The sequence below is a fragment of the Lithobates pipiens genome, unplaced genomic scaffold (assembly GCF_037356315.1).
Source record: "Lithobates pipiens isolate NorthernLeopardFrog02 unplaced genomic scaffold, aLitPip1_a1.2 Scaffold_16, whole genome shotgun sequence".
Classification (NCBI taxonomy): domain Eukaryota; kingdom Metazoa; phylum Chordata; class Amphibia; order Anura; family Ranidae; genus Lithobates; species Lithobates pipiens.
In genome coordinates, this window is record NW_027507748.1 from 325,239,002 (window position 1) to 325,253,494 (window position 14,493).

The window sequence follows — 14,493 nt, forward strand, 5'->3', positions numbered from 1 at the left end:
CCCTGAATATGGGTGTAACATGTACTGTAACATGTTACAAAAGTTGAACTTCTCCTTTAATCCATCATTGCTGAAGGTACCCCTAGCAACCTCTGGAGGAAATGTAGGGTTCCAGGAACCCAGGATTGAAAAAGCTTAGGTTAAACTTTTTTTTTTTTTTACCACAATTTTTCCTGTATACTGATTTGTTAACCTCTTCACACCAACGTAATGCAAGTATGCGTCCTTCAGGTTGAAGGGGTTGTACCAGGGTGATGCAGCTGCAGGCTTCACCTCGGTACCATTCAACTTTTCTGTAATAACAACTGATGTGGCTAAACAGTCACTTGGCTGTTATTACAAGCAGTGGGAGGGGACAACCCTCCCCCTACTGCCTTCCATCCCACCGGGAGGCCCAAGCAACCAGCCGACACGTCCACCAGCTGGCCGGAGACCTGAATGAAGCTGAATTTAGCTTTGATCAGGTTTCGGATGTAGTAACCTGGAAACTATGTCATCACATCACTTCCAGTTTACTGAACACTTAAAGGCGCCAGGTTTTAAAAAATGACAGCATTCAAAACAGCCAAACTTGACGTCTTGAATGCTTTTAAGTCCAAAGGAGGATTTGGGGTCTTATATACCCCAGATCCCTCCAAAAAGAGTACCCATCACTGCTTATTACTGTCACAAGAGATGTTTACATTCCTTGTGACAGCAATAAAAGTGATCAAAAATCAAAAAATATAATAGTGTAAAAATCCCAAAAATCGAATTATTAAGATTTTTTTTTTTAAAGCGCCCCATCCCTCCGTGCGCTCTCGCAGAAGTCACGCCTGCAAATGTAAACAGTGTTAAAACCACACATGTGAGGTATTGCCGTGATCATTATAGCAAGAGCAATACTTTTTGTGTAAGATCTCCTCTGTAACTCTAAACAGGTAACCTGTAGACATTCTTAAAGCGATGCCTATGGAGATTTTTAAGTACTGTAGTTTTTCGCTATTTCAACAAGTGTGCGCAATTTCAAAGCATGACATGTTAGGTATCTATTTGCTCGGTCTAACATTATCTTTCACATTATATAACAAAATTGGGCCAATTTTACTGTTTTTTAAATTTTTTTTATTCAAGTGTATTTCTTGCACAAAAATGGTATTTGAAAGGCCGCTGCGCAAATACATTGTGCCATAAAATTATTCTCTCTGTTAAAAAATATATAATGTTTGGGGGTTCTAACTAATTTTCTAGCAAAAGATACAGATTTTTAACTTGTAAGCAACAAATGCCAGAAAAAGGCTTATGCAAGAAAGGGTTAAAATATTAAAACCAATCATGCAGAGGTTGGATGAATATAGCCACAAAAAAAAAAAAGTGGAAAAAGGGATTTGGTTTCAAAATAGGGACAGTCCCTTGAAGTGAGAGACAGTTAGGAGCTATGCAAACCATTGTAATTCATCATAGTAGTCCACAGTGTTTGATAATATTCACCAGCTGACAGAGGAACTGCAATGCGGATCTAGCCCTGTTCTTTCAAAGCTGTGCCCCCAGCATAAAACAACGCTTTCCTCACTATAAATCACTGATGATTCTCAGTACTGTGGTCACTATGTGTACTATGTCTGAAACTTGTATACAGGCCCCAAGTGTGTGACTAATGGAGTTAAATAATGTTGTTCACGTGCACAATGGCCGTATATTTGAAGTATTTGAAGACACTGGTCATTAGCCTGCATCCAATAATGATGTCTCTATCTTTAACCTTTTCTGCCTTCTACCATTCCCTTCCCCCTCAGTGTGTTCTTCCCTATTCGGTTCCTTGCCTGATTGCTTTGTGCATCTATGTATTTCTCTCTGCTGTCTTCTCTCATTCACCTCCCCTCTATTTCTCTTTCTCTCTCTAGGCTCATGACGGGGGATCCCGTGAGTGGTGTGACTGGAGCTTCACAGACCATGAAGTCAGCGGGATGTTAGAGTCAGTCTCAAAGTGGTAAGGAAAGCCGAGCTCATTTCATCCTCTGGCTCTTTTTCATTTCCCTGTATAAGAACAAAAAAAAGATAGATAGATGTGAGAGTCATGTAGCAGCAATACCAGAATCCAGACATTTTAAGAGCAATGCTTGAACGTATTTTTCATGCAACAAATCTCATAAACATCATGTACACATGAAGGTGCATTATTTATGATATGTAGCACAGTGCGATATTAAATATTGTATTCACCCTGTAGACTTAGAATGTGCATGCACATTCAAGGTGATGTACAATTTCTTAGATGTGAAAGAGCTTGTGATAAAAATACCGCAATTGACGTATACTGTTTAACAAAAAAAAACTTTGTATGGTATGTAGTTAAATATGTACATGGAGGCAGACATATTTGCTTATTACATACTCAGGTCCTGCTTCCTGCTTTGCAATGCCACACAGTGGTTTTGCTGTACTGATCGCTCTCACAGTGTATGTCTACGATTCAGCTGATAAAAATGCACTAACAATATGCTTGGTATGTTATCTGAACATGTTTTTAAAAAGCATGGATGGTAAATAAGCATAATACAAATACAGAGCTATCCCTAGTGGCTAATCTATACATTTATATGGTAGTATATGGAAGAGCAAGCATTTAAAAAGTGAACGTTGTGTAAAAAAAAATATGTTTTTTGACCCCAACTTCTGTATAAATAAATATGAGCATGAAGCATCATATGGAAATCCATCATAAGTATTTTGTCTATTGTGCATCCCTTTTTATGTCCAGGGATGGGTTCTGCCATCTTGGAACTGTTGACAACAGCTCCAGCAGCCATAGAGCTGTCACTTCAGTATCTCTACCCACTGACCGATTCAGTCATGTGTCCACAGAGAGTCACCGGAAATTGTAAATAATGGCTTAATGGAACACTAGTGCACATTCATCCTCCAGAGGTGTCATTGCTGGTGTATAAACACAAGCATATTGCCAGCTGTTACTACTGCAGCTGGCTTTCTATCACTGTGCATGCTCCCGCTGTCAGCCAGAGCAAAACCATGCAATTGTCAGTTAAAGCGGAGTTACACCCAAAAGTGGAACTTCTGTGCATTTGTCTCCCCCCCCCCCCCCCCCCCGGTGCCACATTTGGCACCTTTCAGGGGGGGAGCAGATACCTGTCTTTTACCGGTATCCTGTCCCCACTTCTGGGAGACCCGGCGGCGCATTACATCAGCAGCTTAGCTCCGTCCTCCTACCCCTGCCGCAAAAGCACAGTAAGGACCTGGCGTGAAGCCGTAATGCGGCAGCACCCGACAGCTAATAGAAACAACAGCTGCAGTGCCGATATCGCTGGACTCAGGACAGGAAAATGTCCTATTATTAAAGGTCAGCAGCTGCAGTATGTGTGGCTGATGGCATTTAATTTTTGCAGTGGTGGGTAGAGAACCTTGATCATTTTTTGAAAATAAATAAATAAATTGTTTTAGTTGACAACAATGTGAGCATACAATATACGCTAATACTGGAAGTATTTAAAAAGAAATGTTATGTCTGGTGACAGTGTCCCCTTAAAGTAAATGCTACAGAAATAATTCAAAGCATGTACTCTTTTCAAATACATTATACTTTACCTATAAGTTTGCCATTTTTTTTTGTGTTGTGAAAAAGCCCTAAAACATATCATGCTTTATACACTTCATATGTTCTAAAGTTGTCAAAAAACACCTACGCCCAACTGAAATGTATCACGTTTACCTACTTACTTAATAAGGTGAAATAATTAGTCAATATTTGAATAAAGTCATAGTTAAACAGCACAGGGCCAAAATATGTGAGCTGTCATTGCTAAGTTGTTTTTTAAAATGCAAGTATTGGAGCTGTCATCCATATCCTTGTGTCACTGATAATGAGTCACTGACATGATACAGATATGTGGGTCACGATTCGTGACTTTTCAGGTCTTGGATCTTGGGCCTTTATTTCTGTATAGGTTTTCATTAATTAGTAAACCAAAAATAAACAGCCTCATTCTAAGGAGATCCGATAACTAAAACAGTGCTGTCCATGGTCCTGATCTCTCAGGATTACTGTGTTGTACACAGTGTGTACTGTAGTCACTAAATGAAAAGACAGGTTGGTGCTTTTGTAGTGTATTGGTGTGTTCATGGATAAAGGCAAGTATAGCAGCAGTGTTTCTAATATGCAAAACTACAAAGGTCAGCTTTGTAGTATCCCAAGGATATCTCGGATGCATAAATCCATCCCAGTCAAACAAATGCTTAGCTATGTGAAACTAAATACATATTACAATTAGCTTATATGATGTCCTTATATCTATTTTTTGTAAATAAAAAGCACATTATTACAGGCATTGTACAGTCCGATATCCTGGGTAGCTACAGGTAAACCTTATTATAGGCTTACCTGTAGTAAAAAGTGGTCTGTAAGGGTTTACAACCACTTTAATTTAGAATCTTCTGCGTACTGTGAGAGACCAGATATAGTGAATGCAGGGTCCTGGGTTTAGTAACACTTTACGTTTTCAGGGCAACCTTTGCATCTTAACCGTTTCAGACCCCGGAAGAATTTACCCCCTTCCTGACCACTGCGTCGCTTTAACTGAAAATTACACTGTCATGCGACATGGCACCCAAACAAAATTGACGTCCTTTTTTTCCCACAAATAGAGTTTTCTTTTGGTGGTATTTGATCACCTCTGCGGCTTTAATTTTTTGCGCTATAAACAAAAAAATGCAACAATTTTGAAAAAACACATTATTTTTTACTTTTTGCTATAATAAATATTATATTGATTGGTTTGTGCAAAAGGTATAGTGTCTACAAAATAGGGGATAGTTTTATGGCATTTTTATTTTTTATTTTTTTTATTAGTAATGGTGGCGATCAGGACTGCAACATTATGGTGAACACATCGGAAACTTTTGACACGATTTTGGGACCATTGTCATTTATACAGTGATCAGTGCTATAAAAATGCATTGTTTACTGTGTAAATGACACTGATAGTGAAGGGGTTAATGACTAGGGGGCGATGAAGGGGTTAAGTGTGTCCTAGGGAGTGATTCTAACTGTGGGGGATGGGCTTCAAGTCACATGACAGTGATCACTGTCATGACACAAGCCAGAATGGAGAAATGCCTTGTTTACATAGGCACTTCCCCGTTCTGAGGCTCCGTGACACGATCGCTGGCAATCCACCGGTCCCGTGGGCATGTCACGTTGTACGCGGCCGCGCACTTGCTATCCCTGGCTGGAGAAAAGTTCTCTTAGCTCCAGCAACCTCTTTAAAGCCTTTGGGTCCCTGTGACGCTTATGGCGGAGTTCCAGCTGTTGAAGGGCTTCCAAGACTTTCTGAAAGTCAGCCTGCCGCACCCTCTTACACCTGGCCCCCTGCAAAATCAACTCACCCCATTTTGCTGCCTCATGAACCTCCCAAATCATGCCTTCACCCACATCATCAGTAGTATTCTCTTTAAAGTAGTGTGTTAGGGTATCCGAAATCCCCGCTGTCATCCAAGAGGTTCTCATTTAGTCGACAAGACCATGTATGCTGGGTGCCGTGCGTTAGGGTAAAAGTTGCAGACACTGGCGCATGGTCTGAGATGGTAATATTCTCTATTGATGCTGCCTGCAGTAGCTCGAGGGTAAACTGGTCCATGAAGAGGAGATCTGGGTTGTACTTTAGAATAATAAGTAAATAGTACTCCCAGCTATCGAACAGGAGGTAGGATTGGAGTTTTTTTTTCTAAATTGCTTGAGGAGTGAGTCGAGTGGTTATGGGTTGTGTCAAGGGATCTGGGCTTTGAAGTCTCCCCCGATCAGATGGCCCTCCCTAAATTCATTCATCCATTCTAGAGTGGTATCTAGAAAGGCAAGCTGGTTAGAGTTAGGGGCATATACGTTTGTATAAGTTAACAACACATTTGTATAAGGTGTATAGTGCCTTGGCTATTTTACCTTTCAGGAAGACAGACCTGCCCAAGGGGTCTGAAAAATATTCTATAGGTTGAAAGGGGCATGATGTGTGGATAGCTATGGCTGTACCTTTTGCCTTAGAAACAGTAGAGGCTTTTAGGAACCATTGGTTAAATAAGTGGACGGGTAATTTAGGTGTGGACTGGGAGGTAAAATGTGTCTCCAGCAAAAACAGTACCTGAGCGTCTAGCCTTTTAAGTTCCGACCATAGCTTGCTTCTTTTGTGTGGAGAGCAGAGACCCCTAACATTGTAAGATATTACCTTAACAGACGCCATGAAGGCCCAGGGACACCATCAGACCGGAAGAGCACCACTGATCATGGCGTGAACGATGTGATGGGTAGCATGCCTTAGAGTATACTGAGTGGAGAAAAGGGAGGAAGCGGAGAAGAAAAGAAAAAAAACACAACATTAACATATAAATCAACGCAATTGAACAGGTTAGAAAATACAACCTATCAAAGCAGGTGGAGTCTAACCGACCTGCTATAAGATTAGTCAGTGAGCCAGGCAAAGGGCACCCCTTAGCTGCAAGGAGGGCAATGGGCCACGGTCCACTATGCCATATAGGGTTTACACCAAGTGTGGATAGGCCTACTGGGGGAACAGAAGCCTGCATGGGGAAAATTAAGAACCCACTCCCCTCCACTGCCTCTACAGGGTATTAATAATCAAACAGGGGACGCCAATTGTTCATGTCCAGAGTTTAACATCTGGGGCAGAGAGAATATGCTGGGAACCTAAGGGAAACAACAGTGGCACAGTACCATTAGTGAAACCTTTTGAGTTTGGGACCAAGGCTTCCCTGCCTGGACCATCAAGGCTAGGAGTGGTTAGGCCCGGAGAGAGAGGCCTCTTGAATCATCCTGAGCCGTAAGGGAAAGTTTCATCAGTCTCTGTGGTAGAAGGGACGGGAAAGGCACTGCTAGTATGGCGTCTGTTGCCCCTAGACCGAACTTTGCCTCTTGTGGTTTGCCATGGCTGGGGAGGGAGAAAGCAGGTAAATCTAGGTCTCTCCTCCAGTCCGGAAATTCCACGTCTCCCAGCTTCAAAGTAGACAGGACATGTGGTAAATAATCTTTACTGTGTAGTGTAACTTGTCGCCCTTCTTTCAGCACTTGCAGGCTAAAGGGGAAACCCCAGCGGTAGGTAAGGCCCGCATCTTGAATGGCCATTAGCAAAGGACGTTGAGCTCTGCGTTGCATAAGTGTGCGCCTGGAGAGGTCTTGATAGAAAAACAGCTTTGCCCCATCAGAATCAAAGTATGGTTTGTTCCACATTTTATGCATTATGCAATCTTTCAGAGTGTACTTATGGAGCTTACAGATAATGTCCCATGGGGACTCAGGCTCCTCTGAAGGCGGCTTCAGAGCTCTGTGTGCCTGATCATTTTCTATCGGGGCAGTGTCTGGAAGCCCCAATATTTTCCTAAACACTCCGACTAGGGATGGGATGATGTCTCTAGGTGCAGTGGCCTCTGGCAGTGGCCTCTGGCATGCTGCGGATGCGTATATTAGCTCGTCTGCTGAGATTTTCAAAATCAACCAGCTGGGATATCAGGGCCTCCATTTTATGGTCTTGTGCAGTGCATTTTTCTTGCAGCATAGTGATGTGGGGGAGGGTGTCATCAAAACACTGTTCTAGGGTCTCCATTCTGCCCCCCAGGTGCGTGGTATCGGCTTTCAGCTGTGCAATGTCCTGTGTGAAAGCCTTTTCTATCCTGGCTGTGAATTGCTCCAGGTCTTCTCTAGTGGGGAAAATGAACCAGAGGTGGCGCTTGAGGTTACCATCTCCCAGCAAGTCTGTAGGGTCAGGGCCATGCTCTAGGGAAGACACTAAGCCTGGGGATACAGGGGGAGCAGAGTCACTCACCGACCGGGGCAATGGGTTTAGGGATGCCGCCATCTCAGACTGGAGCCACGTGTTGCCGAGCGGCTTTCTTTTCCAATGCTGTCTTGAGTCCTCCCTTCTCCCGGAAGTATGTATCCAGCAGGCCTTGCCTCGCCCAAACTATCCTCGGCGGCTGGAAGTGTGCCCGCAAATGTTTTGACATGATTGGAGCTGGTTACATCTAGATTTGTCCCAGTGTAGCTGATAGGAGCTGAGGGAGATCACGTCCTCACTCCTCCATAGCTTGACCATGCCCCCCTTGCTTGTGTTCTAGTTTAAGTTGGTGCCATGACCACAGGTTTCTTGTTTTAGGGTGGCTCCTTCCTCTTGCGGCTTCCTGGGGAGTCACCCTTACATGCAGAGATTAAACTTGTGTATCCCTACATTGTGTACATCATTAGAAACACACAGACCCATAGCATAGGATGGCAAAGCATGCCCCTGCTTCACCATCCTCCTTCCCTATCCTTTCATCAAGCAAACAGACTGCACTGTCCACTGTTTCCTGTAAAAACTGGATGTCCAGAGAAGCAGCACTGAGCGGGCAGGAGCCAGCAGCATTGAAAATTGTATATTTGCAAGTGCTGGGTTAAGAATATTGACAATTATTTTACTGGGAAATTATTACTTTATTTTATTTAACGTGTTAAGCTAAAAATGATGGAATTTAAAAAATGTGTTTTTTTAGATCTTTTCCATAAGATAAGTCAATCAGAATAGAGTGTGCTAGTGATTTTGTATGAATCGTTTTTAGCTTGTGTATCTGGGTCAGAAGCTCAGAGATTTTTTTAGAACTGAAATGCAGTCTTTTTTTCTTCATATATACTAATGTTAAGGTAGGCCAAAAAAGTACAAAACCCTTTTCTCTAAAACACTGCAAAGTACAGGCATACCCCACTTTTAAGTACACAATGGGGTTTATTTACTAAAGCTGGAAAGTGCAAAATCAGGCTTCCTTCTGCAAAGAAACCAGTGAGCTTCTAAGCCCAGCTTGTTTGTGTACTGTATGATTTTGTAGACAATAAACTATGTATGTAATCACTATTGATAAAAAATAAAAAAATCAAAGGAAATTATTTCTAATTTTAAAATAGTGGATTTATGTCTCTTTAACTAAATCTGGAACCTCTGGCTCGCTACAGGGACATAAAGAAATTATTTGCATGACTTTATCCACAAAAATACTTTGTCTTGATTTTGCGTTGGATTTGGTGACCAAATGCCCTCTGTTCTAAAACATAAAGTGTTTTTTAGGTTTACATGTAAAAGATATCCACTTAATATAAACAATCATGTGTAATGTTAATTGAAATCCTAGTTTCTGTGTACAGTGTGTTATTTTCTATATAGAAAGGGTAGCCATGCTTATTGAATGCATATGGATGCTCTTCTTTTCACCATTGCTGACTCTTGTCTTTCATTGAAAATCTAGCAGACTGGGTCTGTCTAATTTGTAACAATAGAATTTGCAGTCTACACTGATTGGCAACCAGACACCTAGGTTGACTTAGGCCGCGTACACACGGGCGGACTGTTCGCCCAACCTTGTCCGCTGAACAGTGTTTGGGCGGACAGTCCGCTCGTGTGTGGGCTTTCAGCGGACAGTTTCAGCGGACAGTTGGACGGACAAAGTCTTTCGGAAATTCCGAAAAACTGTCCGCTGAAACTGTGTTTGAGCGAACAGTCCGCCCGTGTGTGGGCCTGTCCGCTGTACTTTCGAAATGAGCGGACTGTTCCCTCTCGGAAAGTCCGCCCATTTCGAGCGCGTGTACAGGTAGGCGGGGCCCGCGAAGGAGACGTCGCGGGCTCCGCCGCCTGGAATGGGCTTAAAGGGGAACCCCAACGCCGAAAAAAATCGGCGTGGGGGTTCCCCCAAAGTCCACACCAGACCCTTGTCCGAGCACGCTACCCGGCCGGCCAGGAAAGGGGGGCGAGCGAGCGCGCCCCCCCCTGAGCCGTACCAGGCCGCGTGCCCTCAACATGGGGGGTGCCTTGGGGAAGGGGGGGCCGCGCGGCCCCCCCACCCCAAAGCACCTTGTCCCCATGTTGATGAGGACAAGGGCCTCTTCCCGACAACCCTGGCCGTTGGTTGTCGGGGTCTGCGGGCGGGGGGCTTATCGGAATCCGGGAGCCCCCTTTAAGAAGGGGGCCCCCGGATACCGGCCCCCCACCCTATGTGAATGAGTATGGGGTACAATGTACCCCTACCCATTCACCTGTGAAATAAAGTACAAAAAAAAACACAACACAGGGGAAAAAATATTTTATTGCACAGCTCCGGGGGTCTTCCGTCTTCGGGGGTCTTCTCGCCGGACTCCTCCGCTATGTGTGTGTAGCTCTTTTACTAGCGGAGGAGTCCGGCTTTCTTCCTCCCCGCCGCCGGCCTCTTCTCCCGACTTCGGGGGTCTTGTCCCCCTCTTCGGTTCTTCTGCCGGGCCACCGCGCCTTCTTCTAGCTCTTTTACAGGCGGTGGCCCGGTCTTCTGTCGCCGCTGCCTTCCGTTCTTCTGTCGCCGCCTTCGGTTCTTCTGCCGGGCCACCGCGCCTTCTTGTAGCTCTTTTACAGGCGGTGGCCCGGTCTTCTGTCGCCGCTGCATTCCGTTCTTCTGTCGCCGCCTTCGGTTCTTCTGCCGGGCCACCGCGCCTTCTTGTAGCTCTTTTACAGGCGGTGGCCCGGTCTTCTGTCGCCGCTGTCGCTGTCGCCGCCTTCCGTTCTTGTTCTTCTTCTTCTTCTTCTTCTCCAGGCGATGTTGACACGTCGCTCCCTCCGGCCGGAATGCCAGGGACACGCTCCGCTGCCACTTATATAGTGACAATGGGGCGGTGTCACATGGTATATGTCACATGGGTTGGTCACATGGTGACCCCGCCCCCTTACGATGTCATAGTCCCCATGTGACATCAACCCATGTGACCAACCCATGTGACATATACCATGTGACCCCGCCCCATTGTCACTATATAAGTGACCGCACAGCGCGGCTCTGGCATTCCGGCCGGAGGGAGCGACGTGTCAACATCGCCTGGAGAAGAAGAAGAAGAACAAGAACGGAAGGCGGCGACAGCGACAGCGGCGACAGAAGACCGGGCCACCGCCTGTAAAAGAGCTACAAGAAGGCGCGGTGGCCCGGCAGAAGAACCGAAGGCGGCGACAGAAGAACGGAAGGCAGCGGCGACAGAAGACCGGGCCACCGCCTGTAAAAGAGCTAGAAGAAGGCGCGGTGGCCCGGCAGAAGAACCGAAGAGGGGGACAAGACCCCCGAAGTCGGGAGAAGAGGCCGGCGGCGGGGAGGAAGAAAGCCGGACTCCTCCGCTAGTAAAAGAGCTACACACACATAGCGGAGGAGTCCGGCGAGAAGACCCCCGAAGACGGAAGACCCCCGGAGCTGTGCAATAAAATATTTTTTCCCCTGTGTTGTGTTTTTTTTTGTACTTTATTTCACAGGTGAATGGGTAGGGGTACATTGTACCCCATACTCATTCACATAGGGTGGGGGGCCGGTATCCGGGGGCCCCCTTCTTAAAGGGGGCTCCCGGATTCCGATAAGCCCCCCGCCCGCAGACCCCGACAACCAACGGCCAGGGTTGTCGGGAAGAGGCCCTTGTCCTCATCAACATGGGGACAAGGTGCTTTGGGGTGGGGGGGCCGCGCGGCCCCCCCTTCCCCAAGGCACCCCCCATGTTGAGGGCACGCGGCCTGGTACGGCTCAGGAGGGGGGGCGCGCTCGCTCGCCCCCCTTTCCTGGCCGGCCGGGTAGCGTGCTCGGACAAGGGTCTGGTGTGGACTTTGGGGGAACCCCCACGCCGATTTTTTTCGGCGTTGGGGTTCCCCTTTAAGCCCATTCCAGGCGGCGGAGCCCGCGAAGTCTCCTTCGCGGGCCCCGCCTACCTGTACACGCGCTCGAAATGGGCGGATTTGCCTCCTCCTTACGTGGGCGAGTCCGTTCATTTCAAAAGTTGAGCGAACTGTTTGCCCAACCTTGTTCGTCAAACAGTCCGCTCGTGTGTGGGCAAGTCCGCTCATGCAAATTTTGAGCGGACTGTTTGCCGAAACTGTTTGACGAACAAGGTTGGGCAAACAGTCCGCGCGTGTGTACGCGGCCTCAGGCTCAGTTCACACTACCGCAACTTGGGATTTGACTTGTCAGACCTCAAGTCGCCCCAAGTCGCTTGACATCAAAAATTCCATTATAGTCAATGAGAGCCGTCTTAATGTACACTACTGAAGTCGCTCTGACTTCAGAAAAGGTTCCTGTACTACTTCAAGGCGACTTCTAGGCGACTTGTACCCATAGAATTCAATGGAAGTTGCCTCAAAGTCGGATCTCCATCTATAATGAAGCGACTTTACAGGGAAAGAAACCTGCCTGCGAGAATGTGTATCCAGCTCGATCCCATCGCGCTGGTTCTTGGACAGGGTACATCTCACGCTGGCTGCAATAGGAAAAACACATTTTCCTACTGCAGCGAGTGTGAGAAAGAAGCAACAATGTCGCCTCTCTAATAAAAAAAACGGCATGGGTTCCCCTCCCAGGCCATTGGGTCTGCTATGGATTTGAAGGGGAACCCCCTATGCTGAAAAAGTGGCGTGGGGGTCCCCCCAAAATCCATACCAGACCCTTATCTGAGCATGCAGGCCGGTCAGAAAAGGGGGTGGGGATGAGCGAGCAAAAGAGCGACAAAAGAGCAGAAGATGGCGGAGGAGCCTGGGAGAAGAACCGGAGACCGGAAGAGGAGGCCAGAGAGCGGGAGAAGAGACCCCCAGAGCTGCCTAATAAATTACTTTAAAAACCTGTCTAGTGTGTTTTTTTATTGATGCATCTTTTCCCCCAGGTGAATGGGTTGGGGTATGAGGTACCCCATACTCATTCACGTAGGGTGGGGGGCAGGGATCTGGGGGCCCCCTTATTAAAGGGGGCTCCCGGATTCCGATAAGTTATGTTATGTTTTGGTTGTAAAGAAGAAACAGTTTCAGGTTATATTTTTTATACATCTGAATGTGTTGAATTTCTTTAGCGTCGCTCACACCAGATGTGGTGTGGGAAAGGCATGTTTTGCATTCATTTTGAGCACCGCGCTCAAAATGCTCTGCTCTTGTGATCTGCTGCGGGCGCCAATACATTGTTAATGGCATCCCAAACACAGATCTCTAATGAAGTGTGGTACCACTGTACCAGTGGGATTTGGTGCAGCATGTTTTTCAAAAGTAGTGAATGTACTACTTTTTGTGTGATCTCAAATGAATGGGCTGAAAAGTGCACTGCATTGGAACGCACAGGAATCACACAGGAATGCACACCATATCCGTGTGTGATTCTGATGTGAACTAGCCCTTGCTCCAGTTGCACTATAAAGGTAAGACTGCAGTCATTTAAAAAGAGGGGATGACAGAAGTCTAAAATGAGAAGATGGAGAGATTGGTGAGGTCTGGAAAGAGTGTGAGCTCGGAGGAACCAAATGTGGCGACTTTCTTTGATGGGAAGTGTTATGCCCCGTACACACGAGAGGACTTAATTCCGAAGGAGTTCCCAACGGAGTTCCGCCGGAGTTCCGACAGAGTTCCGACGCAACGGACTTGCCTACACACGATCACACTAAAGTCCGCCCGTCTGGTCCGCGGTGACGTACACCAGGTCCGACGAGACTATAAAACGGAAGTTCAATACCAAGTGCGCCACCCTTTGGGCTCCTTCTGCTAATTTCGTGTTTATCTCGTGTTAGTAGAAGTTTGGTGAGAGACGATTCGCAGTTTTCAGACTCGTATTTTTCAGAACGTTTTTCACTGCTTTTCAGTTTGTGCTTGTGAGGTTTGTATCTGTTTTTTAGTGCGTGTAGTCAGTTCGTGTCTGTATTTTGCAGTGCGATCTAACTGCGCTCGCTGACTTTCAGCTCGCTCTTCACAGGCCTTGCTGTTCTTCAGTGACGTCTGTTAAGTTCGCTCTGACAATCCGACCGTTTTGAAGCCATGTTGCGTGTACGTACTCGTCGTCGAGTTCGTGCTTTGCTTGCGCTTGGTGTTGTAGTTCATTCTGCAACCCAAGAACAGTCCTTGGACGGGGTGTTGAGGAGTTCATGGACGAAGAATTGGTTGCTCCAGCGTGACCAGTTCTCGCACATGCCTTTGCTTCGTGAGATCCGGGAGAATAATCCTGATGATTTCAGGAATTATCTCCGGATGACGGACCCCGTTTTTCACCGTCTGCTGGCTTTGCTGACCCCTTATATCAGCAGGCAGGATACCTGCATGCGGCAAGCCATCACTCCGGAGCAGAGGCTCGTCGCCACGTTGCGCTACTTGGCGACAGGGAGAAGCCTTCAGGACTTGAAGTTCTCGACAGGCATCTCCCCCCAGGCTCTGGGGATCATTATCCCAGAGACCTGTTCTGCCATTATACAGGTCCTGCAGGAGGACTATATTAAGGTAAGATTTTAGCATTTAACATCACATTTTATTGTCTTTAATGTTTGCTAATGCCTTGTATTTCTTTCCTCAATCTCTAATTACCATGATTGCAATATGCTGTGAATGTCCCCTTTGTCCTCATGCATGCTGCAATCTTTTAATGCTCCTTTTTTCTTTTTCATGCATATTTGCCTTCATTAAACCTCACCAACATGCTATGGTAGGCCCATATCCACCTAGTCTAGTCACTTAA

At 46.3% G+C, this 14,493-nt stretch overlaps 1 protein-coding gene across 8 annotated transcripts in view; it reads left to right on the plus strand.

Moving 5' to 3' along the window:
• Window positions 1-14,493, plus strand: part of DLGAP3 (DLG associated protein 3) — a 655,676-nt gene that overhangs the window by 227,776 nt on the left and 413,407 nt on the right. For all 8 annotated transcript variants that reach the window (XM_077481746.1, XM_077481739.1, XM_077481741.1 and 5 more), the window contains one exon: window positions 1,884-1,969. The gene's annotated coding sequence lies outside the window, so the exon portion shown is untranslated. The remainder of the gene's footprint in view (window positions 1-1,883; window positions 1,970-14,493) is intronic.